This window comes from Astatotilapia calliptera, chromosome 8, assembly GCF_964374335.1.
Source record: "Astatotilapia calliptera chromosome 8, fAstCal68.1, whole genome shotgun sequence".
Lineage (NCBI taxonomy): Eukaryota > Metazoa > Chordata > Actinopteri > Cichliformes > Cichlidae > Astatotilapia > Astatotilapia calliptera.
Genome location: NC_137429.1, coordinates 4,175,179 through 4,199,848, shown reverse-complemented (window position 1 = coordinate 4,199,848; position 24,670 = coordinate 4,175,179). Strand labels below are relative to the sequence as shown.

Sequence of the window (24,670 nt, the reverse complement as noted above, 5' to 3'; positions counted from 1 at the left end):
TGAAATTTCTGTTGTCCACACTTCTTCTTCTATTATGATTATTATTATTGTTATAATAATGATATGAATACAATAATATTATTATTGCAACAATATAACAATAAAAACAACAGTAAGAAGAAGAAGAGGGAGAAAAAGACAAACAGTAATATTTTAAATACTAAGACTTTTGTATTCTTTTTTTTATTACAAAATTACTACAACTGTGTCATACATCAGCCATGATACATCATATATCCAGGGATCATCATACCAGCATAAATTTGTATGGTGACATAATAATGTCATCACAATATCATTACTGTAAAACAATATGCTTTTATGTGCAACAAGCCCAGGCATGTCTGAGAGTGATGAAGATTTGGTGCCTAAAAGGGAAATATTTCAACAATCTCCAATAAAGTGCGGTACCTTACAAAAAAAACGTACAAGAAAATTGTTCTACTCTAAAGGTGGAAACAAACGTGTGTCACCACTTCAGGAAAAAATTATAATTAAAATAAATAAACTTTAAAAACAAAAACAAAGAAGGCTATGGAGGAGGGGATACTAGTAGCTCCCAAATGTAAACAAGGGTGGATGGAAATTACTGATCCGGTTACATAGTAGTGAAGGAGGACTTTCAGCAACTGATTAAAAAAGCTCAACCAAAGTTACAAGTTATTAAATATTTTTCAGTTTCATTATGTGATAATATTGTGCAGCTACTGAACTGTTACAGGGTTAAGTTGGTTTAGCTATTGTTAAACAGCAATTTTATACTTAAAATGTCCTGGGGAAAAAGCAAACAAGGCCACATTTGTCTTTTGCTGTGTCACTGGATATAATGCTGTGTCACTACTACACTATTGCTGCTGTTGACACTTTATTTCAATAGATTCACACTTCAAATTAGCAATTTCTCATCAATGATATTAGCTCATTAGAAAAGGAGGATGAGCCATGCCCTTCATTTACGTGTACCCACAAGCTTCAAGAATCAAACATGAATAAAGAATTCAGTATTTTCAAGATTATCAAGATTTAATGCTGAGGTTATATCAACCACCCCTAATATGTACAATGGTTTTCTTCACAAGATAGTTAGAAATACTGGGAGAATTTGTATTTGTTTGTTTTTTTGTCAAACAAGGCAACAGGAAAAAGCAGGAACTCCTTGTGTTTACTGTACACCGACTAATCTTGCTGATGTTGGTAGTATCCCACCCCCTCTGTTAGCCAGGAAAAATCCATGTTTCATCCATATACTTAAAATATATTCTCCATAATAATTGTATATCATGATGGGAAAAACATGAATGCAGACTGTGCCTGTATACAACAAAACATTAAACAGAAATACTTGCTGTACAGGTTCTGTAAGACTGTACAATGAGTGGAAAATTACTACCACCACCCCAAAAGAAAGTTTCTTGCCTTAAATGTTTATTAAAATATGTTCAATATAAATGTACTAATACTAATGGAAACTCCATGACATTGACTCTTTGACATGCTGCTGACCTGTGAACTGCTAAAGAATAAAACACAAGCAAAGTTGAAGGGTAAGAAAATCCCGGGCAAAAGTGTTTTCAGTCTCTTAAAATACAATCGTTCACTCCAGAACCATTCTTTGGCTGTCACTGAAATCAACAATAATTTGTCAACAGAGGGACCCACAACATCTGGTAAGTACAAAGAAATTAAAATGCACACACTGACCTTGGGGCTGGTGATGCTAAAGACAAAGATGGAATAAACAGACAACTGAGCTAAATCCCAGGCTAATAAATTATTATTCCCACTCCACCCATGCCTGTGTGAACAAGCCCTCATTGTCTTTAACTTAACAAAGCTGCTCTTTAAAGAATACGCTTTGGAAGACATCTTTTTATGAGAGAGGAACAGGAAAAGCCAATGCAAATTGCCCCAAACCCCACTGCCCTACATGTGCCCTGGTAAGTCAGTATGCAGCAGGGTTTCTTACAGTAAGTAGGTGGATTTAGGCCCCAGCATTAGCCCAAAGCACATGATGTCATCCTGACTGGATTCTTGTTTAATTTTCAGCTATTACACCTTTCCCTAAATTATTATCCAATTAAATCTGTCAGTAAATTATTCAAATTTAAAGAAAACCTTAAGGACGTCAAACGTGCCAAGTATCTCTTGTATCTATGTTAAACTTTTAGATAAAAAGCCTCCCTTCTCACAATTCAGCAGATAAAAAGCGAGCTGCATGTACGCTGTAGCGTCTGCAGGGCGAGATGAATGGAGGCGGCTCTCAGTATTTTCACCGCAGTTTCTAGTCAGCGCGCACTACGCCATGTTGGTATTTCCGAAGCAGATTATGCAATGCAATTCATCCACCTTAAAAAAAAAAAAAAAAAAAAAAAACGCCCATTCCGCTTTAAACACACTGAGCGAGTTCATGCAACACGCTGAGCATAGAACGGGGGGTAATTTAAATAACCAACCCTACGGACCGACTGCACCATTAGTGAGCCTCTGTAGAGATGCGACAAAAATAATATCCACATCCAACGTTTAGCAAAGCATAACGCAATCACCAAAATGTCTTCCTGATGTTTACAAAAGCGTTTTGAGAGCACACGGCTATAATAGTCTATTCATAGCCTTGAAGCCACCGAAGAGCAGAGCGATTGTAGCATCGAGACGTGGCTGAATATCTTAAGAAAACATACACGCGAGCAGGAGATCACGCAGCAGGGAAACTCGGCAGATAAATATCTCCTCCGTGGAGCCTGTCACTTCAGACACACTGTGTGCAAATTAACGCTGCTGATGCAAGAAACACAACCTGCCCGCAAGCTTAGCCTCCAGCTGCAGTGAAAAGCTGCCCATCCGCGACACATTAGATCTTTTATTTTGAAGCTCTCCCTTCAATATCTCGGCCGTAAACTTTGAGCTAACCCAGTTAGGCACGTAAACATTTCCAGCCTGCGTAACCTGTGCGCACCGCCCGGGCTGATAGTTTGAGGCGCATAAACGCCCAGCACTGACATGTATTATGAGAGCATAAATAACGAAACGGAGAATTAGCGTGAGAATGAATCCTGGCCTCTTGTTAGCATCTGGCCATCCCCAGAACTTATTTTAAAACGCGCTGGGAGCTAAATGCAGGGTGCAGACATGGTTTGCATTGTAATTAGACCTACAGGAACACATGCGAGGCAGCCCTGTTGTTTTTACATTTAAATCTACAGCGGTCCTCATTCAGTTCGCCAAACAAATGGGGCTCAAATGTGTCAAAAGCGGAGAAGTTGGGGGTAGACCCAGCCAAGTCTAGCTAGCTCGCTAACAAAGAAAAAGGAGGAACCTACCACGTGACGAGGTTGCACTATCCGAGGGAATTTCGGCAACAATCCCCTGCAGTTTCTGGTGGAAAAAAATCCAAGGGTGCTAACACGCACACACACGCACAAAATGTGGCGCGTTGACTCGATCACTCAGCCATCAATTAATATCCATAAAATAATAAATGCAACCAGAGAGCGGAGGAAAAGGGGCCCGGGTCCACAGCGCAGAGCCGCTCGGGTTCGTTCCGGATACAGCAATGGGCGAATCAACGAGCTACACCTTACTCGCCAGCTAGCCTCGCCGAATATAAGGGCAAGGCCGCGAAACCGTCCTTTCTACTCCAAATTACTTCAAACGTAGGCGATTTCACGGCAATCCTTTACCGAAAAGTCCGATTCCCGGTGAGGAAGAGGTAATCCAGACGGCAGTTTGCCGCGAGCCGTTTTCTCTCGTTTTAGGGAGAGACGCTTAGAAAATGGCGGCTAGCTCCTCTCCCTCGGATTTGACTCTGACAAACATAGAAGTGCTGCGCGCGCGCGTGAGTGTGTGCGTATGTGCTAGAGCTGGTAGGCGGGAGACGTTTCTCATAGTCACCACTAGAGTAAAGGGCAGATAAGAAACGACATAAAAGCTCAAAAGAAGATCCCACAGGAGGGCATTGTCTTCCAAAAAAGATACCAGCGGACACACACTTTTATTTTCTTGCTGTACTGGTTCCGCGACCGCTGCTGTTTCTGGTTAAACACGCCATATCTATGCTCCTACTCCAACGGTACACACAGAAAATACCCCTTATGCTTCAAAGACCACCTGTGCGCTAAATATTTACGCGGAAAATCAACAATAACTAACAGGAACGAGGACTACAGCCGGGATCTGCTCCCCTAAGCAGCTATTTTTTGGAAGAATTTGTGCAAACAGAGCCTGCGCCTCTTGTCACTTTTTAACAGGAACAGGATCGCCCACAAACACCACACTACACTACACACAACAAGCTTCATGACGAGGTGCAGCCAGCGGCCACATGAAGGAGCTCTTCTCCACAGTGCTGCGTGTAATAAAATAATAAAAGCCTCACGCTGTGCCCAAACATAGCGCCAACTACCTCCAAACAAGAACAAACTAAGCTAAAACTATAAGGGAATCAATTTAACTCATCAGTCTTAAATGTTTATGTTTAGTGTCAAGTGTTACTGGCCGCATGAAGGAGATCTTCCCCACAGAGCCGCGTGTGAACCTTCATATTGTGCAAAAAACAGCGCCAACTATGTCCGAACAGGCATAAATGAAACAAAACTCAGTTAATGAATATGTCATTCTTAGCAAAATGTTAGGTCAACAAGAAATAAAGTTTCTAAAAAGTTTGTGTATTTTAACCCTATTTATTATAATTTTATTATTTATTAATATATTTATTATAAATATCTACAGTGCTAATTAGATTATTATTACTATGCATTATAATGATTTATTATAATGCATTCTAGTGGCAGATATTTTATTTTTCACCATCTAATTTGAGCAATTTATGACCAGAAAGTTCTGTACTGAGCCACAATACATATTTAATCCTTATAATGAAGGCGACACAGCCTGTTAAGTATCAATTAGTCTGACAACATTATAAAAACGTACTTTCTATGGCATGTTTTAAAACACTTACTTACAGCATTTTCTTTAGAACGGTCTCATGTTTTTGTTGCATTTATACTGCTATCTTTTTTTATTAGCCGCAAAACAAAACTGCAGGATAAAATATATACAAGCATGTTTAAGGCTAAAAAAGTTGCTATAATATACTCTGACTCCTACCTGTGTTTCTGTGAAATTTTTCAATTGTTGCCTAATAGATTTTAAAAAAGAGACCTTTTATTAAAAGTTTTTAATAAAAAGTGACGTTTTCATTTTATTTTGACTGATGTCCAGATGCAGATGAAGCATTTGGGAGGGCCTGGATCACAGGAAGTCTTTGTTATTATAGACAAACCTCTTATTACTTTGTATTATGGAAAACCGATTCTGAGGGGATCAGACCAAAAAAAATGTTCACATCTGACTGATTTTTAATGAAAAGATCATCATGTGGATGGGTGACAAATTAAAGGAAAAATGCAAATCCCTGACCTCAGTAATGAGGGGGGATGTGGTTGCTGGGAAGTTGTAAAGGGGAGTGGGGACTAACAGAGTTATCATCTTATTGTAAGATAAAGTCAGTCTTATCAGTGTTTTGTATCCATGCAATGCTTTAAGTTCAAATGCTATGAGTTCTTTTTTAGGCCTCAAAATTGGCCTTTGGAGGGCGACCTCACATGCAAGCATGACTGGCCCACATTTAGTAGGAATTTTCCTACAAATAACAAAATACTGACACCCACCAAAGAGCTTCTGTTTCTTAAAGAAGATTTTTGCAGAGGTTTAATGAACTCGAGCTTGTTTCTTAAATGGCCATACATAACATAACAAAGACTACTTCCCTTAGCTAAATGTGCATCAGTCATGCTTACGGGTGTAGTCAAACCCAACAGAGGCCCCTTCTGAACTAGGAAAAACCCTCTGCATTACCTTAATTAGTGATACTCAAGCCCCCCTTTTTAAAATAGTATTTTTATTGTATTTTATTTTTTATTATTTTGCCTTTAAAAATTGTTTTTTTAAAAATTGGATAGTGAAGAAAGACGTGTCAGCAGTTTGGACTCGAACCCAGGCCACTGTTTTCTGCTTTCAAAAGCTTTTGCAATTTAAGGTAAGATTTAAACAGGTATATACCTGATCAAATAAGTAAACAAATTTCCCCACCTGTGGGACTAAAAGTTTATCTTATCTCATCTAACAAATTGTACTTCCTTCTTCTTGACCTAATTTTGCATATTGCACAATTTCTTTTCATTTTTATTTTTAAGAGATGAAGTAGCAGCTGGGTTGAAGGCTAGCTTATTGGCTACTATTTGCAGCGATGCTGACTGACATCCACATCAATGGAAAAATAAACAATTAATATTTGCCACTGAACAGCTTGTTTCTAAACATTTACATTGTCATTTTGATTTTTTTCCCCAGGCTTAATTGTGTCTAAATTGTATTGAGGCTACACACTGAGATATCATTTATCTATTTTTGAATGATAAACCTGAACATCATGTAGCTTCAAATTAATTGAATTTTTGTTTATCATATGAAGGTATTTTAAGCACGGCTCTAGCACAGTGAGTATGTTAACCTAATTTTCTTGGATGGACTTCAAGTTACATTAGGCACAACTTTAATTGAAAAATATGCCCTGTGTTTTGTTGAAATTGTTTAAAAAGTAATATCAGATTCAAGTTTCTCTTTCAAACACTATTTATGGGTTTTATTTTTTATTTTTTGCTAAGGGAGGCTACTTTTCTGCAGCTACTCGCCCATCACTAGATGATCATACTGTTACTCCAGTGTCTCTTGCTTGTCTGGTTTATCTTCTTTGACATTTAAATAAACAACTTTTAATAACATCCTGTGCACTAGAAGATAATCCTATAAACGACTCGTTGCACACTGACAGCCATTTTCCCACACTAAAAGAGAAATTCAACGTAGTTCTCTACTGAGAAGTGTTTTCGTCTAGAAACGGGTACAAACCCGAGCTGAGATGTTTACAAAGTTACATTATATCCTCTCTTGTCTCACTACCATTTAAGCCCACTATTAAATGAAAATGGAAAAAAATATGTGATTTTAGATTGTTTCAGTACCTCTGATCTCCTGATGCTTGTTAAGTATTAAAAATTCTATTCTAACAGGTCTTGCATGGCCTCTGAGCATAATCAGACTACCAGAAAGGACATGCATTATAAACACTTCATTATCTGTGTGTGTGGAAATCAAAGGGAGGAAGAAAGCGCTTTACACAACCTGTCATCCACACACTGGTGATGGCAGCTACATTGCAGCCACAGCCACCCTGGGGCGCACTGACAGAGGCGAGGCTGCCGGACAGCTGCCGGACAGCTGCCCTCTGACCACCACCACCAGTAGGCAACGGGTGAAGTGTCTTGCCCAAGGACACAACGACCGAGACTGTCCAAGCCGGGGCTCGAACCGGCAACCTTCCGATTACAAGGCAAAGTCCCAACTCTTGAGCCACTCCCAACTCTTGTACAGTGAAGCAGGGGTATACTTCCATTTAACTCTTGCAAATTACTTTAATAAAATAAAGAAATATACCTTGTCATTTCTTAAGAGAAAAAAACGTTGTTGGCTTCAATCTCTGATCATTTCTGGATTTTCTTTTCTTTTATATTAAAGACTATCATTTTCAAAAATGTTTGTTGTTATTATAAGAATATTACACTTTTTACAAACATAACTTTTTCAGTGAACCAGTCTTGTCGCTAGTTTCATTTCTGAGAATTTCTGCATTTTTTTTCTTGAAAATTTGATTGCCATTTCTTATTGATTTATCACAGTAACTTTTAAAAGTGTGATTTTCACCTCCTAATATTACTTCTTTCCTTTTGTTGTTGCTTTGTATTAACCTAAAATGACCCCCGCAGGTCTTCATGGGACGTGAACGAAAAACATCACAGAAACAAAACAAACCGATTTGTGACTGTTATAACTGGCAAATACCCATCCATCCATTTGCTCTTGTTCCAGGTTACAGCTGATGCAAAGATGTCTCAACTTCCTTGTGCTCCTCCTAGGTGATCCCTTCAGACTTCAAGGATATGTAATCCATCCCACTTGACCAAAATACATCCACAGGGACATGTCCACAGAGTATGCTAATCAGTTGCTCTTCACACGGGTGCTCAAAATCCAGACTACTTATATCCCTGATGTGATCTTTTCTCCAAGGCCATTGGGTGGCTGCAGCACCCCCTGGCTTTAAAATAAAGGTAAATGCATATAACAATTATACCTTTAACTCCATTGTCGGTGAACTCCAATCAATAATCCATGGGATCATTTTCCCAGTTTCCACACATGAAAATATGACACCTAAAATGAAACAAATAAAATAAAAAATAAGATTACTTGAATCATATTTAAAATTTTCAGACAATACATTTAACTATGATGGCGTAGTAGGAAAAGATAGAGGGTTAGGTGATGCGCAAGCCTGTAACTCTTGTGGAATTTTTTGTTTGTACATGTTGCAAGTTACAGATATATAAGCTACTATCAGCTCCCTTGTTGGACCATGTTGTTGATTTGGCAGATTTTACTTTTTATTTTACTTCAGTTCTTATGCTGATTGCCAATCCTGATGCTATAGAGAAAGAAAATTCGAACGGGCAAAAACAATTACATGAGTAAATCGATATCAGCACATTACACTAACTAAAAAAATTGTAAATTTACAAGAAAAAAAAAGGGGGGGGGGGCAAATTTTTGAGGAAAAAAATAGCAAACTTTGGAAAATTGCCCAGTGGAAAATGGAAAGAACAACCCTTGAATTTAGGGGCAATTTAACATAAAGAACAGCTAATTTACATGACAAACGTGGGGCTAATTTCTGAGAAAACGAATGCAAATTAAAGAAGGGAAAAAAGGAATATATACAAATAAAATTTATAGCAAATTTAAGTGGAAAAAAACGCAAAATTAGGGTTAATTGCAAATCTGGCACAATTAAAAAATGTAACAAACAAACAAAACTGAAAAATAAAAACAATGCCAGGGTTATATGAAAAACGAGGCGCAGTGTACGTAAAAAAAAATAAATATAAAATTGGCACTGTATGAGAGCGAAGCGGGACGTCAGTATACATGACGTTTTTCCAGTGCTGTACACTGTTGAGGGTCCGTGCACTCCTCCCACCGCTTGCTGCACGTAGACCTGCGCTGCAGCGTAGTGAAAATGAGTTTGTCGCTTGTTGTCTGCCTTAACAACATACTTGGAAAGAGGTGTTGTTGGTCTTTTATTACAAGGAGTTCACATTTCTGATTTTCTTTCAAACTTAATGTTCAAAAGTGAAGCAAAGTCACTCATTGGCTACAAATAAACACTATTTCTCCTATTTTTCTCGTTAATGCGCGACTTTAATCTCGGAATTTGAGCGTTTTTTCTGAATTATACCCTCTTCGCCCGCCCCACTATTTTTTTCTAGGACTCAGTCTTGAGTATCGTCTCCCCAGCTGTTTATTTATTATTTATTATTTATTTATTCATCTGAATGTCCTGCTGCCACGCTAACGCTAGCTAAAGCTAACATCCACTAACGTTATCGTTGCAAATTTTTATAATGAAAAAGTTTTAAATGTCGCTTAATGTCAGCACCACGGTGTAGAAATTAAAATGTAAGTTTACAAAAAGCGGCTCCTTCACTGAACGCTGTGTGAAGGAATGCGCCACTGGAGATTTATGCTATAATCAAACAGTAGTTTCTCCAGTTGCGGAGCTAACAGGCTAATGTTTGGAACTCCCAGGCTGCCAGATAGCAGCCAGCTGAGCTAGCAAGAGATGCTAACGCTCGCTAGCTTGTTTGCTTCCCGATCCCACTCTGACTTCTCAATGACTGCTGCACGTTTAGCAGAAAAGTGCGCTTAAAAACTCCGCCAGCTCAAGCCAAACAACCGGGGGCTTAACGTAATGCGTGTTTTTTTCCTGCCAAGCGGAGCGTTCATTTATTTTAAGAAAATAACAAGACAAAATCTTACTTACCTGCTTGTCCTGTTACTAACCGTTTACGACTCCATAACACCAGCCCCCCCTGCGCTGCTATTGGTCGAGAGACCAGTTCGAGGCTTTCTATTGGCTGCTGCAGATGTCAATCTTTGCAAATGCCCGTACAGCGGAAATGTGGACGAAAGTTCATAGCATGAAACTTCATTATCCCAAAATATATTGTTTTTATTTGAAAATGTTTCACAACTTACCCGTTATTTATGAAGCACACCTTTTACTGCCCCATTACGCGACTGTTCTCACTCAAAGTAACTACACTGTCTCCCATTTTGATGCTTTGCTTTTGGGCACTACTGCTTAGAAATGAGCCACTGGTTTTCACTGCACAATAAAAAAAAACGCAAACATAAAGCTAATGGCAGCGCGTGAGTTTGTTTACTATATTCTGTTGCATCGTATTTCTAAGCAGATAAGAGCTGGCGGGGTGATATTTCACCGGTGAAAGGCACAATAGCGGGTAAACCCCTTACAAGAATGGAGATTCACTTGAAGCTGCTGATGCTTACTTACAGGCAACGGAGACAGGATGGGTGGATATATAAGTCAGTGAGGCAGCATTGTGCTGGCTGCATGAATATCCAGCGGTTAGCATCGCAGAGGGGCAAACTGTGGGGCTGTGTCAGTAAAGCTTAAGTCTGACCTTTCTCAGGTACGTGCAGGGGGAGTGAAAATGACTTAGGAGTAGAGGCCTGGCCGAGGGTGAAGCCTTTTCAACATTTAGAGCAGGGGTGTCAAACTCATTTTAGCCCAGCAGCCACATGCAGCCCAGTTTGATCTTAGGCGAGCCAGGCCAGTAAAACCACTGACAAATTTCCCCTTTCTTTAAGTGTGAAGAAGCAGATTTTGGGCTGGGCACCTGGGCTGTGCGCAAGATTTTAAAAAGCTGAAACCATAAGAGTTAAGCAGGTCTCCATACCCCACTCTGTTAAAAACAACCACAAAAGGTAATATTTAAAAAATAAATGCAAAAATAAAAATATATCCAAGTTATTCCACAGTCATTGAGTACAGTGTAATTACATGTGCGTTACAGTTTGCAAATCACCTTGGAAAAAACCTTCACATCTGGAGTTTTTGTAAGTATACAGCTTCAGTATTTTAGATATTTGTGGTTCAAACAATTTGAAAAACTTACCTTTTCATGCATTTTCATTTCTGTGTAGTCAGGCGAACATCACCACATTTTACTGAAAAACTACAGTTGTTAATGGATTCAGAGTGGGACCAGTGGGATCATTTGGCAGCTGGTTCTGGCTCTTGGGCCACATGTTTAACCACTGCACTGTATGAACTTTGTAAGCATCCCTTTCCCCTCTTTTTTTATTCAAATGTCACCATTTACATGTAAAAAAAATGCATCTTTTGAGGAGGTATTTGAGATTTTTCGCATTGCCTTTTCATTCTTCAGCTGCTGAATTGATATATCTTCTACGCCTCTTACATGGCACTGAATTTAAATATGAATTTCTATTCAAGCCAGTAAATTAATAATCTGGCTCCGAATGTGAGGCAGACCTTAGCCAACATCAGTGGTCAACCTCACTGTTGTTGGTGAAAGAGAAATATTTGGAATATTGTGTGCTCGTTGATGGTCATGTGGTCAAAACTTCAGGGACACACATGTTTCACTTATCTACACACCTATGAGATGCGTCTGTTATTCTGAAATCAAATACTTCTACTGCATGAGGGTGAAAATTAACTCCCTAAAGACCAAAACTATGGGCCTGGCCCAGAAAATCCTTTAATAAAAAAAATGCACCTGCAAATTTAATTTAAAAAAAGAAGCTGGAATCCTGAGCCAGAGAGCAAGACCTCCTTTAACCTTCTCCCTTGAAAATTTGACATAATATCACCAGGCATCTTTTTCTTGTTACGTTTTTCTCTTCTTGTAACAAATGAAAAGGTGCAATTTCAGCTGAGCATTCACTGAGTTTGCTGTCATCACATGGAGACATATATTAAACTTTAGAATGAATACAGCAGTACTTGATGTCTTTATGACTCAAAAAACCTTTCTACATCTAGAAACTTTCCATACATTTTGACTCTTAAGTAATAGTGGAAAGCCATTCAGTGGTCCAATTTTGGCAGGTATGAAAAGGATGAAGAGTGGAAAGGTGGCTGTTCCAGATGACATAACTGTGTGGGTATGGGGATGTCTAGGAGAGAGGGCAGTAGACATTTTAACCAGGAATTTTTACAACACGGTAGCGAGACAGGCAGCGATGGATACCGTAGTTTGGAGACGGTGGCACTGGCAAAAAGACTGGAGGCCGAGCAGATGTTAAGATTTTCTTTGGGAGAGAGTAGGATGGACAAGATTCAGGTCGAGCAGTTTGGAGACAACGTTAGAGAGCCAAGGCTGAGAAGGGCTGGACATGTGCAGAGGATGGAGAGTGGATATAGTGGAGAAAGGATGTTGAAGATGGAGCTGCCAGGCAGGAGGAGAAGAGCAAGACCTCAAGGGAAGTTAATGGATGTTGTGAAGGAAGACATGAAGAAAGGTCACAGAAAACGATGGTAGGGATAGGGTGGGATGTAAGCAGAGGATCTGCTGTGGTGATTCCTAAAGGAAGTACCTGGAAGAAGATGAAGAAGAAGAAGAAGAAGAAGAAGAAGAAGAAGAAGAGGTCCTGTTCTGAGACCGTGTTGGATGTGTGACAGCCTGGATACATTACTGGCCAGTCAAATTTCTTGAAATCATCCACCAAATTTTAAACAGGACCTTACATGGACTTCACTGCACTATGAAACACTTTATTATTCATATGACATGCTCACATTTTCCAGCTGCATTATCATTGTTTTTGTCTTTTTCACCTTTTCAGTTTTCTCAATTCTTCCTTTTCTTTGTCTTTTCTGCAACCTTTCCACCTTCATTTCAGCTCATCCTTCCACCCAGCCTCACATACACACATTTAGATTATGTACAGTGGCACAAGAAGTTCATGTTTTATTTATTATTATTTGTCACATCCTTTATTTGTGCAGGAGATTTTTCTAAAGATATGCCAACAAGAGGGCAGCAGAGATTGTAACAACTCTAAACTTAAACAATCAGATAAATACAGTGTTAACATCATTTCAACAGGGTTAAAACAGATAAACAAATAAAAAAAACTTCAGCGAAACTTTATGATCAGATCAATAAATAAACTCGTATGTGTGAGTGCTGTACTGATTCTAAATCAGTCTAAGGTTTACATAGACGTACAGGAATGACCGTTTAGCTGCATACAGAGAACAGTGGTGGTCTACCAGAGTGCTATAGCAAGTAATAAAAGTGCATAAAGTCCAGTTTGATTTAAATGGGTCACATAAATAAACCAGTTTAATAAAAATATGTTCCTCAAAATAATGCATTAGTAAGTGGGCTGGTTCTTGTAGAGCAATTTTCTACTCGGGTTCTCAAAGTGATTTATACAACTGACCACATTCACCCATTAACACAAGCTTTTCTCATTTACATTCACACTCAGGGGTTCACTTGCATCAGTATTACATTCAAGGATACTTCAGTACAGGGATACAGGAATCAAACCATGAGCTCTATGTCCTGAGCTACAGCCACCCACCAAAAAAAACCCCTAATTTTCATAAAATGCAAGTTACAGTAATTCAACAAAGTAAGAACAGCTGACGAAATCGAGTTTTTCTTCATGCGGTGATAGAAACAGGAAACCTAATAGGAGGCTGTCACAAAATCTTTTTGTTTTGACATTTAAATGGTTTGGGGCTCTGTCTATCTGCATTTAACACCAGCTTAGGGAGAGTTAACTGAGAATTAACACCATTAGTCTTCAGGATACTGTCATCATAATGCTCTGATGCTGAGGAGGATGTTTCACTTAATCCTCTGGAAAGTTCACCTTCTTTACCTCATTTTAAACATCGGTGGTTCATCTGATAGCAACATGTAAATGTAGTTATATGGAAATAACACTAGATGGAGCTGAGACATAACACATCACCGGACTGAAGCTAGAACCTGTAAAATGGTCACTCAGATATTCACTATGCACAAATGTGCTACTTTTAATTTGCTTTTATAATCCAAGCATATAATGCCCTACTGCATGCATGGCAAGTCTTAAACATGTGTAGGGGGATGAAATTCAGTTCTGTTACCTTTTTATGCCATTAAAACTGCATCTACATTTACTTACAGCAGTTTGCAGTTACAGTTAACCACAGGAAAAATTATAAGTGCATTCAGCTACAAAACAGTGTGATATAATCCTTTACTTAAATCTGTTTCTAAGTATTTATTGAGCTAAAATATATTAAATTCCCACATTTTTCTCCCTTAAACGCCTCTTTAGGTAGATTTAACTCTGTATAATCACTTTTCTCAGACCGCTCTGCAGCATATTCTTCATTAAAAGGATATTTTCATCTATAATACTAATGAACAGAAAAATGCTCATTAAAATCCATCTCACACCCAGAAGAGCAGTCAAAGACTCCTCACAGAAAGTCCAATTTCATCAGCAGTACTCTTTTTTTCTGCTGAATTTTAATTTGTAAATTGTAATTAGATCCTTTTCAATTTAATTTTAGAACAGCTTCCACAATTTTTTCCAGCAGTTACAGAGACGTTTCCCTTTGGGGGAAGATATGAAAGTTTTTCTTGTTCTTATTCTCAACGATATTTTTAGATTTGTCAGAGTCTGTGGATTCAGTCTGAAGGTAATACAGGTATGAGACAGCAGACCGCTCCATCTGTGCAAAGATGAACATTATGCAAATGCTCATCTCAATACCGATAACACATCCATTCCTAAAAAAGTCACAAAAGAGTAGGAAAAATGCTAAAACTTTACTTGGAGATGCAACACTATATTTGATGACGATGGGTCTCTTTTACTTTATTTAATATGAATTATGAGTTTGCTGAACAACTTCAGTGTTTAGTGTCGACTGTACATAAAAGATGGAGATAGCTTGCTTGACTTAAAATAACTGAAGTGTTTACAACACACCAGACTCCATTATTTTATCAGATAATTCAATTAAAATGCTCAGATATGGTCACCATGGTCACCAACAGCATAAGCACAGTCAAAAGTTCCAGTTTGGGGGCTACAGTTAGCGTAGGTTGGGCTTAGAAAGCACAGATCAGCTACAGCTAACTGCTAATGAAAGCAACCACATTCCCAACTTTAAGCCTTACCATTATCCATGTGGGTGAGTTAACAAAAAACCCTTACAGCTATAAAGTATTTATGAGGGTGAAAACTATCCATGGAGGCCAAAAATGCTTTTTGCACAAGGCTGTAAACATGTTTATTTCTGCTGTAAATTTGGACATTTTAACACAGGAGTCTATGGGGACTGACTCACTTTTATAGCAAGCCTCAAGAGGCCATTAGAGGAACTGCAGTTTTTGGCACCTGTACCTTGGCTTAGGTTTTATAGGCTCTCAAAGGTTGAATTTACATCACACTGGAGTTGTTTTTAAATGCACACACAGAACCAATCAAAAGCCATTCTTAATTAAATTATAATGAGCTCATACATGACCTCCTTCAGTAATTTCAGTCACTAAAACAACTTGGTCACATGAGGGTTAAAGAAATGAACTTATACATCGGTGTAAGTGTGGTCCATATTTTTGACTTATTAACAGGCGAAGTCCAAAAGCATCAGGAGTAAGGTGATTAAACACAACAGGAAGCATTTTAATATTGGTCTAAGCTGAAGTCATTCACTGGAAAATGAGCTTAACAAAGTTATATTGTTTACATCTGGACTGCGGGTGCTTTTCCTAACTGTGTTATGAACTTACCTCTCATGCATATAAATGCACCCCCGAGAGCCAGCTGTCATGACAGCTGGCTCTAATGGGACAAAGCTCCCAGGGTCATCTGGGTAATGTACACTTTTGTTTTCCTTTAAGATGCAAGATGACTAAACTCTTCACATTCCAATACGGCAAACAGTGTCTGACATCATTTATCCAGCCTTTCACTGGAGCCATATGTGATATGATTTCACACAAATCCCAACATCTATGGAGACTTTCGAGACTCCATTTCAATTGGTATTAAACTTCTCAAAGTCTGATTGATTTCTGGCTGCACAGAATTACCTATTGACCCACAATGTGATTGGCACGGTTTTAAATACAGAAAGTGGCAGACATGCAGAGTTATCGATTGTCCTCCAGTTCTTTTGTTGTGAAAGGTTGAGACAGATTCCCACTTGTGCTTATTTGAAAGTGTAGGAATTGAATATGTGAGATTATAATAAGCAAAGGTATAAATCATAGTTTTGTTTCAGGAGAAATGAAAAAAATAACAAGAATAAAAGAATTTTGGGGTAAATTGTGGAACGATACATTTAAGGAGGCTTCAAGTTTCAAGTGTATCAACTGCCGTGGCTGCCTCTACAAAATGTCCCGTGTAGATGAGTTAGTGAAGCAAACTGATCAGCTGCCTTATCGTGTCTTGTGATACAACATACACCCTCTTTATTGCACAAGAGTGCAACCGTCTCTATCCTTGCATCTGTCCACTGGCAGCCATTTCATTTTGTATCAATCCAGGCAGCTGTTTCAAGTTTGTGAGGGTTTTTATTTCAGCGTTCTCATACTTACCACTGTGTTCATGTGCTTAAGGAAAAATAATTTCCTTTCTTGTTACTGATTCTGAAGTACGATTTCACCACCTCATCTACCCAAGACAATTTGATACAACAACTTTAATCTCAGGGCAGCACGGTGGCACGGTGGTTAGCACTGGTGCTGCACAGCAAGAAGGTCCTGAGTTCAATTCCACCATCAGGCCGGGGTCTTTCTGTGTGGAGTTTGCATGTTCTCCCCGTGTTTGCGTGGGTTCTCTCCAGGTACTCCGGCTTCCTCCCACCGTCCAAAGACATGCAGCTTGTGGGGATAGGTTAATTGGATAATCCAAATTGCCACTAGGTGTGAATGGTTGTCTGTCCTTGTGTGTTAGCCCTGCGACAGACTGGTGACCTGTCCAGGGTGTACCCCGCCTCTCGCCCTATGACAGCTGGGATTGGCTCCAGCACCCCCCGCGACCCTGAAAAGGATAAGCGGTAGCGAATGGATGGATGGAACTTTAATCTCCACATTTCAACTTTATTCTCAACGTGATCAATAATATATTTATTTTCTTAACGTGGCCCTAATACTCCTTTGTAATTATCGGTTTACCTCTTTCTGCCTCTCAGAAAGACAAAGCTGAAACCGAAAGTCTCTGCTCTGATGTTCTGTCTATGTGCTTTCTGGTCCCAGCAGTTCGCTCCTCTCCTCCGTGAAGGACTGATTCACACAGTTTTCTGATGTTGAGCTCTGGGGAGCATTTGACGAGGGCTCTCATTTGAAGTGTTATTAACTGCTGATTTCTGTAACTGTGCTGAACTGTTGGTCCTCTTTTCCTGAAGCAGTCCTCGTGAGAATCACAGAGTTTGATGCCGTTTTGTACTTGAAGAAATTATCGCATTCAATTTTCTGGATGTACCTACCCTGAAGTCTTTCAGTAACGATGCACTGGTGCGTGTCTTTATTTTGCTGAGTGGCTCTTGCCATAACATTGATTACTTTAGAAGTAGAACAGGGCTCTTTGCTGACTAATGGTCTAATTAAGAAGTCAAGAAATCCTGCCAGCTAATTTTTGACAAGGCTCACTTGTTAGATGGAAATATTCCAGGTGATGGATGATCTTGTGAGCCTTAAGTCAAAGGCTCACAAAACCTCATCAAATAAAACAGGGTAAACATTGGTTTGCTGAAGACTTTTATGCTTCCAGATCCAAAGAGTTCTTCCAGGTATGATGTTTTAATTTTATTTAAAAACGGGAAAATCCACACACAAGTTTGCCCAAACTCATCTTGTTTTCTTTGCAGTCAAAATTTGCAGCAGCTTTTACGTCCTTTTGAACCGGCTTAATGGATGTTTGCCTTTTTATGCTCCTCAGCTGGTTTGCCGTGCATGCTGTCTACCTGACCACAGTGCATGACCACCATTTTTTGGAATGAGGATTTGGCTTTTTGGACTTTTTCCTGTGTCTGTTTGGAGTCTTCCTACTATGAAAGCTTTAGGCTGTATTTTTAATTTTTAAAAAAGTTATATAATTTTAGTACAAATATGCACACTGTTGTATAGAGATTGAAAATGTGACCTCATTCAGGGCTAAAACCGCAAAGGATTCTGGGAACTCGTGGCAAGAGGTACTAGCGCACGCAGGCTTTCAATTGAAATCAGTTACACAGCAATAAAAAGAAACACAAAAAATGTCAAGAAGCTGTTGTATTATTAACTGCAATAGCCGGTTGCATGACAGCCACGGGAAGCCGACGGGTAAAGAGATCGGTTGTTATCGGATTACGTCGTTGAAGAGAAATTGTTCGAGCCATGTTTCCGAAGTAACAAAGAGCCGACAGATGGCCTGGATTGCAGCCATTCAAAGATCAAATATAACGTCCTAGAACACTCCAGCTCACAGGTTAGTCTGCTCCAAGCATTTACACAAAGGTCAGTCTGCTGTTGTAGTTAATGCGTCATTTTTCTTAACATAATTGGTGATATAGGTTACAAGCAAGTCTGGCGCTGAACAGAAATTGTCGCGCTATGCTCCTTTGTTTATTGTGCATAAATAGTGAATTGACCTGACACAATATTGCGTTTCGCTTCTGTTATTATGGTACATTGACAAAAACATATACTTTTATTCACAGGGTAAAACAGGCTTTTTGTATCACTAATTGTCCAGTGCGATTACAGCATACAGTATTATTGTCACTGCTACATTTCTGTGATGCGAACCAGAAATTATTTCCACTACTAATTAATTACCGTTGAGCTCAAAGGTCCTATTAATAAACGGTTAACGAATGTGTATTTATGAAGACGATTTGTGAGACTGGTAAACTTATGATACGTACGATGGTCTTTCGTTCTACACGGTGCATTTCAAGGTCCTGCACCCATCCGTCGGTAAACTGTACCTGGGCTTGTTGCAGTCACCTGAAGTTACTAAACTTCATGAGTGTATGCACTCACTCCACGAACCGTATAATTACAAATCTGAGCGTGGTGAAAGTTGGGCAGCACGCTAACGTCTTTTGTCCACTCTGTGTGCTCGTAAGGGTCTGACCCTTTCACTCCTTTGATTTTCCCCCCGTATCTTTTCTTTGCCTTTTCGTCGAGACTGTCTTTGTACGGACCGGCATTGTTCTCCTTCGTTTTCTACATAACTTTTTTGGGGGGCAAAGAAAAACCAAGAAGGTATTGGAACTGGAGAATGAATGTTTTGCGGTGCTGCAAATGCTTGCGTTTGATGCGGTACTTGGATTGTTTTGCCACGAGTTCCCGGCATGCAATGTGCGAAAGTCACGTGGTCTGTCAATCTCTATAGGGCTTTGGAGTTGACGTCACGCCGCAATGCATTGTGGGAGCGCAGCTCCATTTTCGGGGTCTACGAATCAGAACAAACACACTGTGTTGGAACGACGACGACAAGAAAGATGCTTAAAAGCAGCTCAAAAGAAAACGGACGGTATAGAGACCGATTGCGTCCAGAGGCGAAGCAGCGGTACTTGAAAAAAAATAGAGTGCATCGCAAATCTGGACCCATTTGAAATACGACAGTGGAGTAAAGACCCAGACGACTTACCGCCACTGTCCTACCCCGATATCTTCACGTATCTTGTTTGTGGAGTAAGCGCTTACACAGCGAACCAGTTTCGTAATTACAAGTCACTGGAGGCGCACATCCAATTTACAAATGGCATACATATAACGTGCGGAGGGCGGTGAAAGAGGCGAAGCAGCGCTACGGGAGGAAACTAGAGTCACAACTCCAACAGAGTGACTCTAGGAGCCTGTGGTGGGGACTAAGGACAATAACGGACTATAAAGCACCAACAACCGGTATGACGAACGCGGCCGTGACTCTGGCAGACGAGCTGAACACTTTCTATGCTCGCTTCGAGGCTGCAGCTAAGGTCTCCAACAATGCTAGTGTTAGCGGCGCTAACGGCTGCAGACAGGAAGATACTGCCAGCACCGGAAACGTGCTCGTCATCTCCGAGCATGAAGTAAGGAGAGCCTTCAAAAGAGTGAACACCAGGAAAGCAGCAGGACCAGACGGCATCCCAGGTCGTATCCTAAGAGACTGCGCATACCAGCTAGCTCCTGTGTTCACTGAGATATTCAACATCTCTTTATCTCAGTCGGTGATCCCCACATGCTTCAAAGAGTCCATCATTGTTCCTGTCCCGAAGAAACCCCACCCTGCTTCTCTCAATGACTATCGCCCTGTAGCCCCCACCTCAGTAGTGATGAAGTGCTTTGAACGCCTGGTCAGAGACTTCATCATTTCTTCACTACCAGACACACTGGACCCACTACAGTTCACTTACCGTCCAAATCGTTCCACAGACGATGCCATCTCTCATCTCCTCCACACATCACTCACTCACTTGGACACTAGAAGGGGGAATTATGTTAAAATGCTCTTCATAGACTACAGCTCTGCATTTAACACCATAATTCCCTCCACACTCACCACCAAACTGGAGCATCTGGGACTCAGCTCATCTATGTGTCAGTGGATCTCCAACTTCCTAACTGGCAGACCACAGGCAGTAAGGATGGGCGGACATGTCTCAGCCTCCACCACTCTCAGCACTGGAGCCCCCCAGGGGTGTGTTCTGAGCCCCCTGCTGTACTCTTTGTACACATATGACTGTGTGGCCACTACCAGCTCCACCACCATCATCAAGTTTGCTGACGACACCGTCGTGGTGGGCCTGATCTCTGATAACAACGAGACGGCCTACCTGAAGGAGATTAGGAATCTGGAGAACTGGTGCCAGAGGAACAACCTCCTTCTAAACGTCAGTAAGACAAAGGAGCTGATAGTGGACTTCAGCACTAAGCAGGAGAGGAACTACCAGACCCCCGTCATCAACGAGTGCCCAGTGGAGAGAGTGGACAGCTTCAAATACCTCGGAGTTCACATCACGCAGGACCTGTCATGGTCCTGTCACATCAACACCGTGGTGAAAAAGGCCCGTCAGCGTCTCTACCACCTCAGACGCTTGAGAGACTTCCAACTGCCCTCCAAGGTGCTCAGGAACTTTTACTCGTGCACCATAGAGAGCATCCTGGCGGGAAACATCTTAACCTGGTTCGGGAACAGCACCATGCAGGACAGACGAGCTCTACAGAGGGTTGTGCGGTCAGCTGAGCGCACCATCCGCTCCGAGCTCCCTGACCTGCACTCAATCTACAGCAGGCGGTGCTGGACCAAGGCCAGGAAGATCGTGAAGGACCTCAGCCATCCCAACAACAGACTGTTCTCTCTGTTGAGGTCAGGAAAGCGATTCCGCTCCCTGAAGACCAACACAGAGAGACTGAGGAGGAGCTTCTTCCCGCAGGCGATACGGTCTCTCAATCACACCACCACACAGTACTGACCCACACATATGGTTCTTACACACACACTGGACTTTCTGGACATTGTTTTTGCACACATTGTTTTTTTGCACAACACTGGTCACTATATTCTTCATTTCCGGTTAATACTTGTACAGCTGCTGTTATTGTGTATATATTTATCTATATTTAGATTTCTTCATACATTCTTATATAGTTCTATATTGTGTATTTTGTTGTACAGTTATTTTATTTTCAATTTTAATTTATATATTTTATCTTATTCCTTCCCAGTTAAATTTACCCTTCATTCTAATTTGTGTTGTACAGTTATTTCATTTTTAACCTTAATTTATATTTTATTCCTTCCTAGTTAAATTTACCCTTTTTAATTTTTCATATTTATTTCCTATCTTATTCATAGCCTTTTCCTTTTTTGTTTTCTTTAGGTCACGAGCAGTTGTCCAAGCATTTCACTACATATCGTACTGTGTATGACTGTGTACGTGACAAATAAAATTTGAATTTGAATTTGGCTGGGTGTAAGATTTGGCTATTTTCAAGCCGCCAAACTCTGAGTACGTCGTCAAAGTAAGTCAGCTGGAGTGCATCGAGTGAAATAGCCATTTTCCACCCCCCACCATAATTAATGTTACACATTTATCATTTAACTGCTAAAATATCGTTATCATATTATATGCCCATACTTGTAAAGTACATGCAAGTTAACACATTGATAATCGGGTAAATTATCAGAATCAGAATCAGAATACTTTATTCATCCCGAGGGAAATTAGGGGTTACAGCAGGCAGCACGCTAATGGCGCATGCGCACTCACAAAGGAACCTTCTGACCAACTTTACACAAACATCACATTGGGCAGACATGTCAGAAGGTAGGCTGATAGGAAAAAAACAACGAAAATACACTACATGAGGTAAGAGGAGGAGAAAAAAAACTCCACTCAGACTGAGCTCCTAGTGGGAGAACAGTTTGATAAAAGAAAAAACACCTCAGCACAAAAGCACATGACTATCAATACACCATAGAAACACGAGACAAGCAACAGGGCGGGTAAAGGGTAAGAGAGAGCCGGCGTAGACAGCGCATCCGGTCCTGCAGCATCTGTGCTGGTCCAGTTGACTGCTATCATCCCCGGTAGGGCACAAGCATCGAAGGCGTTGGAAAGGGAGGGGGATGAGTGAGTGCTTATCAGTGTAAGTGTGTGTGTGTGCGTGTCCATAGTTTAGCTGAGACAGTGTCCTTCGGCCTATCAGGCTAAGTAAACAGTCCTCCAGCCAATCCAGGTGTCCTTCATGGGGCGGGAAGAATAGTTATCGCCAATTTGTGTCCTTCCTGTCTCATTTCATTTATTGTCTTTACATCAACCAATCAAGTCACTCCATTCGATGTTTGATCACAATTTCTATAACTTCCGAGACCACCAACGATAATATTATTCAGCTATAAAGTGTGATGTGAACATATTTAGAACTTACCGGAATGAAAATGTCTTGAGCACACCAACTGATATCTGGAGACATAACAGAACTTGATATCAGCTCGTCTCACGGCTGCTATCCAGGCTCGGCGCCTTCGTTTGGTAATATCCGATACATGAGCTCCTTCATGTTGCTTCCAGGTTGGGAAAGCATAAAAAGACAATCGAAACTTATTCCCGTGCCGGTCGTAAGATCGAACATTGCAGCCGACCACACAGCAAGTACGAACCATGGCTATGCTTTCGCTCCTTACTTAGACCCCCAAAATGGCGGATTGGGCCAAAATCCTTTCCACGCCCACCCCCGTGACATCACGCTCCAAAGCCCTATAGAAATACCTAAAGAAAAACTCCAATAACCACTTGAGGCTGTCTCCATAAGCCTGCCAATCCCCATAGACTACCATGTTAGAATGTCAAACTTTACAGCACAAATAAACTCTCAGGCACCAAGGATACCATTGTGCAGGATACCATTTGCAAAATGGACTTAACAGACTTGAAGTCAGAAAGCTGTTTTCTCAAAGACTTCCACTTGTATTGTTTGCTTCAAAAAACCAACATGAGAGGAAATAAGAATACTGGGTGGCTGTAGCTCAGGTGGCAGAGCAGGTCAGCCACTAATCAGAAGGTCGGTGGTTCGATCCCAGGCTGCCTCCTCGCTGCATGCCAAATATCCTTGGGCAAGATACTAACCCCGTGTTTGCCTACTGGTGGTGGTCAGAGGGCCCGGTGGCGCCAGTGTCCGGCAGCCTCGCCTCTGTCAGTGTGCCCCAGGGCAGCTGTGGCTACAATGTAGCTTGCCATCGCCAGTGTGTGAATGACTGAATGTAGTGTAAAGCGCTTTGGGGTCCTTAGGGACTAGAAAAGCGCTATACAAATGCAGGCCATTTACCATTTACTAAAACATGCAGACAAAAATAGTGTGAATAATAAACTGACTGTGTGGTGTCCCTAATTCTACCAACTGTCCAAAAGGTCTATTACTCCAATATAAGTGAGTTAAATTATATTATTTTTGTTGTAATGGTACTAGCTAGCAAGCACCGCTGTGTGTGTGATGTTCTTTCTTTAGCCTATATTGCTAACCTTACTAGCATTAGTTAATAATTTAGTACTCTACCCTCCAGAAGTAACAACCTGCTATTAAGCAAAATCCTAAAGTCAAGGTTTGAAAACAGGATTTCAGAAACCAATGTATGACGTCACAGTGGCCACGTCCATCTTTTGTATACAGTCTATAATGTACTCATGTCTCATATTTCACAGAATTTCATTTGTTTTCCAGTGTTTATGCCATAAACTGTAAATTTGTGCACATGTAAGAAAAAGGCCAAAACTTGTTTACTACAGCACTTTGATGCTTCTCCACATAAACAGTCATTATGTAATCATGACAAGAAGTAATGAGAATAGGAAATTGAATCATGCTGACTGTAGTTTTATCTGGAACTGCGAATATGAGTAACTCTCCCAAAGCTAGAAGCCCTGAGTGGAAGAGTGAATCCATGAGATGACAGAGTAATCGTCCCCCCCAAAAGCCGCTCCGCAGGCAACGACTAACCTTCCTGTTCTCTTTAAGTGTTTGCATTCAATTAAGCAATAGTGCATCATGGTGAATACTGTTAAAGTCGACTTCTGTGGTCCTTTCTTTGTGTTTTAGTGCACACACAAAGACCCCTCCCTTCTCATACCCAGAAAATGGTGAATGTTCACTTGGGCAGAAGGATCTTATTTAAAAGCCAGATTTGGGCTGTGCTCCCCTTCGAGACTCACACACAAAGCTTAAGAGGATCA

At 40.5% G+C, this 24,670-nt stretch overlaps 1 protein-coding gene across 4 annotated transcripts in view; it reads right to left on the bottom strand.

The window, feature by feature from the left end:
* Positions 1 to 9,977, bottom strand: part of LOC113028027 (KAT8 regulatory NSL complex subunit 1) — a 46,213-nt gene extending 36,236 nt beyond the window's left edge. For 2 of the 4 annotated variants that reach the window (XM_026177962.2, XM_080305297.1), the window contains exon 1: positions 3,321 to 3,816. The gene's annotated coding sequence lies outside the window, so the exon portion shown is untranslated. Of the gene's footprint in view, positions 1 to 3,320; positions 3,817 to 7,902; positions 8,275 to 9,940 lie in introns of those variants that run through there. The other 2 variants (XM_080305295.1, XM_080305296.1) reach the window with 2 other exon arrangements.
* Positions 9,978 to 24,670: the final 14,693 nt, after the last annotated feature.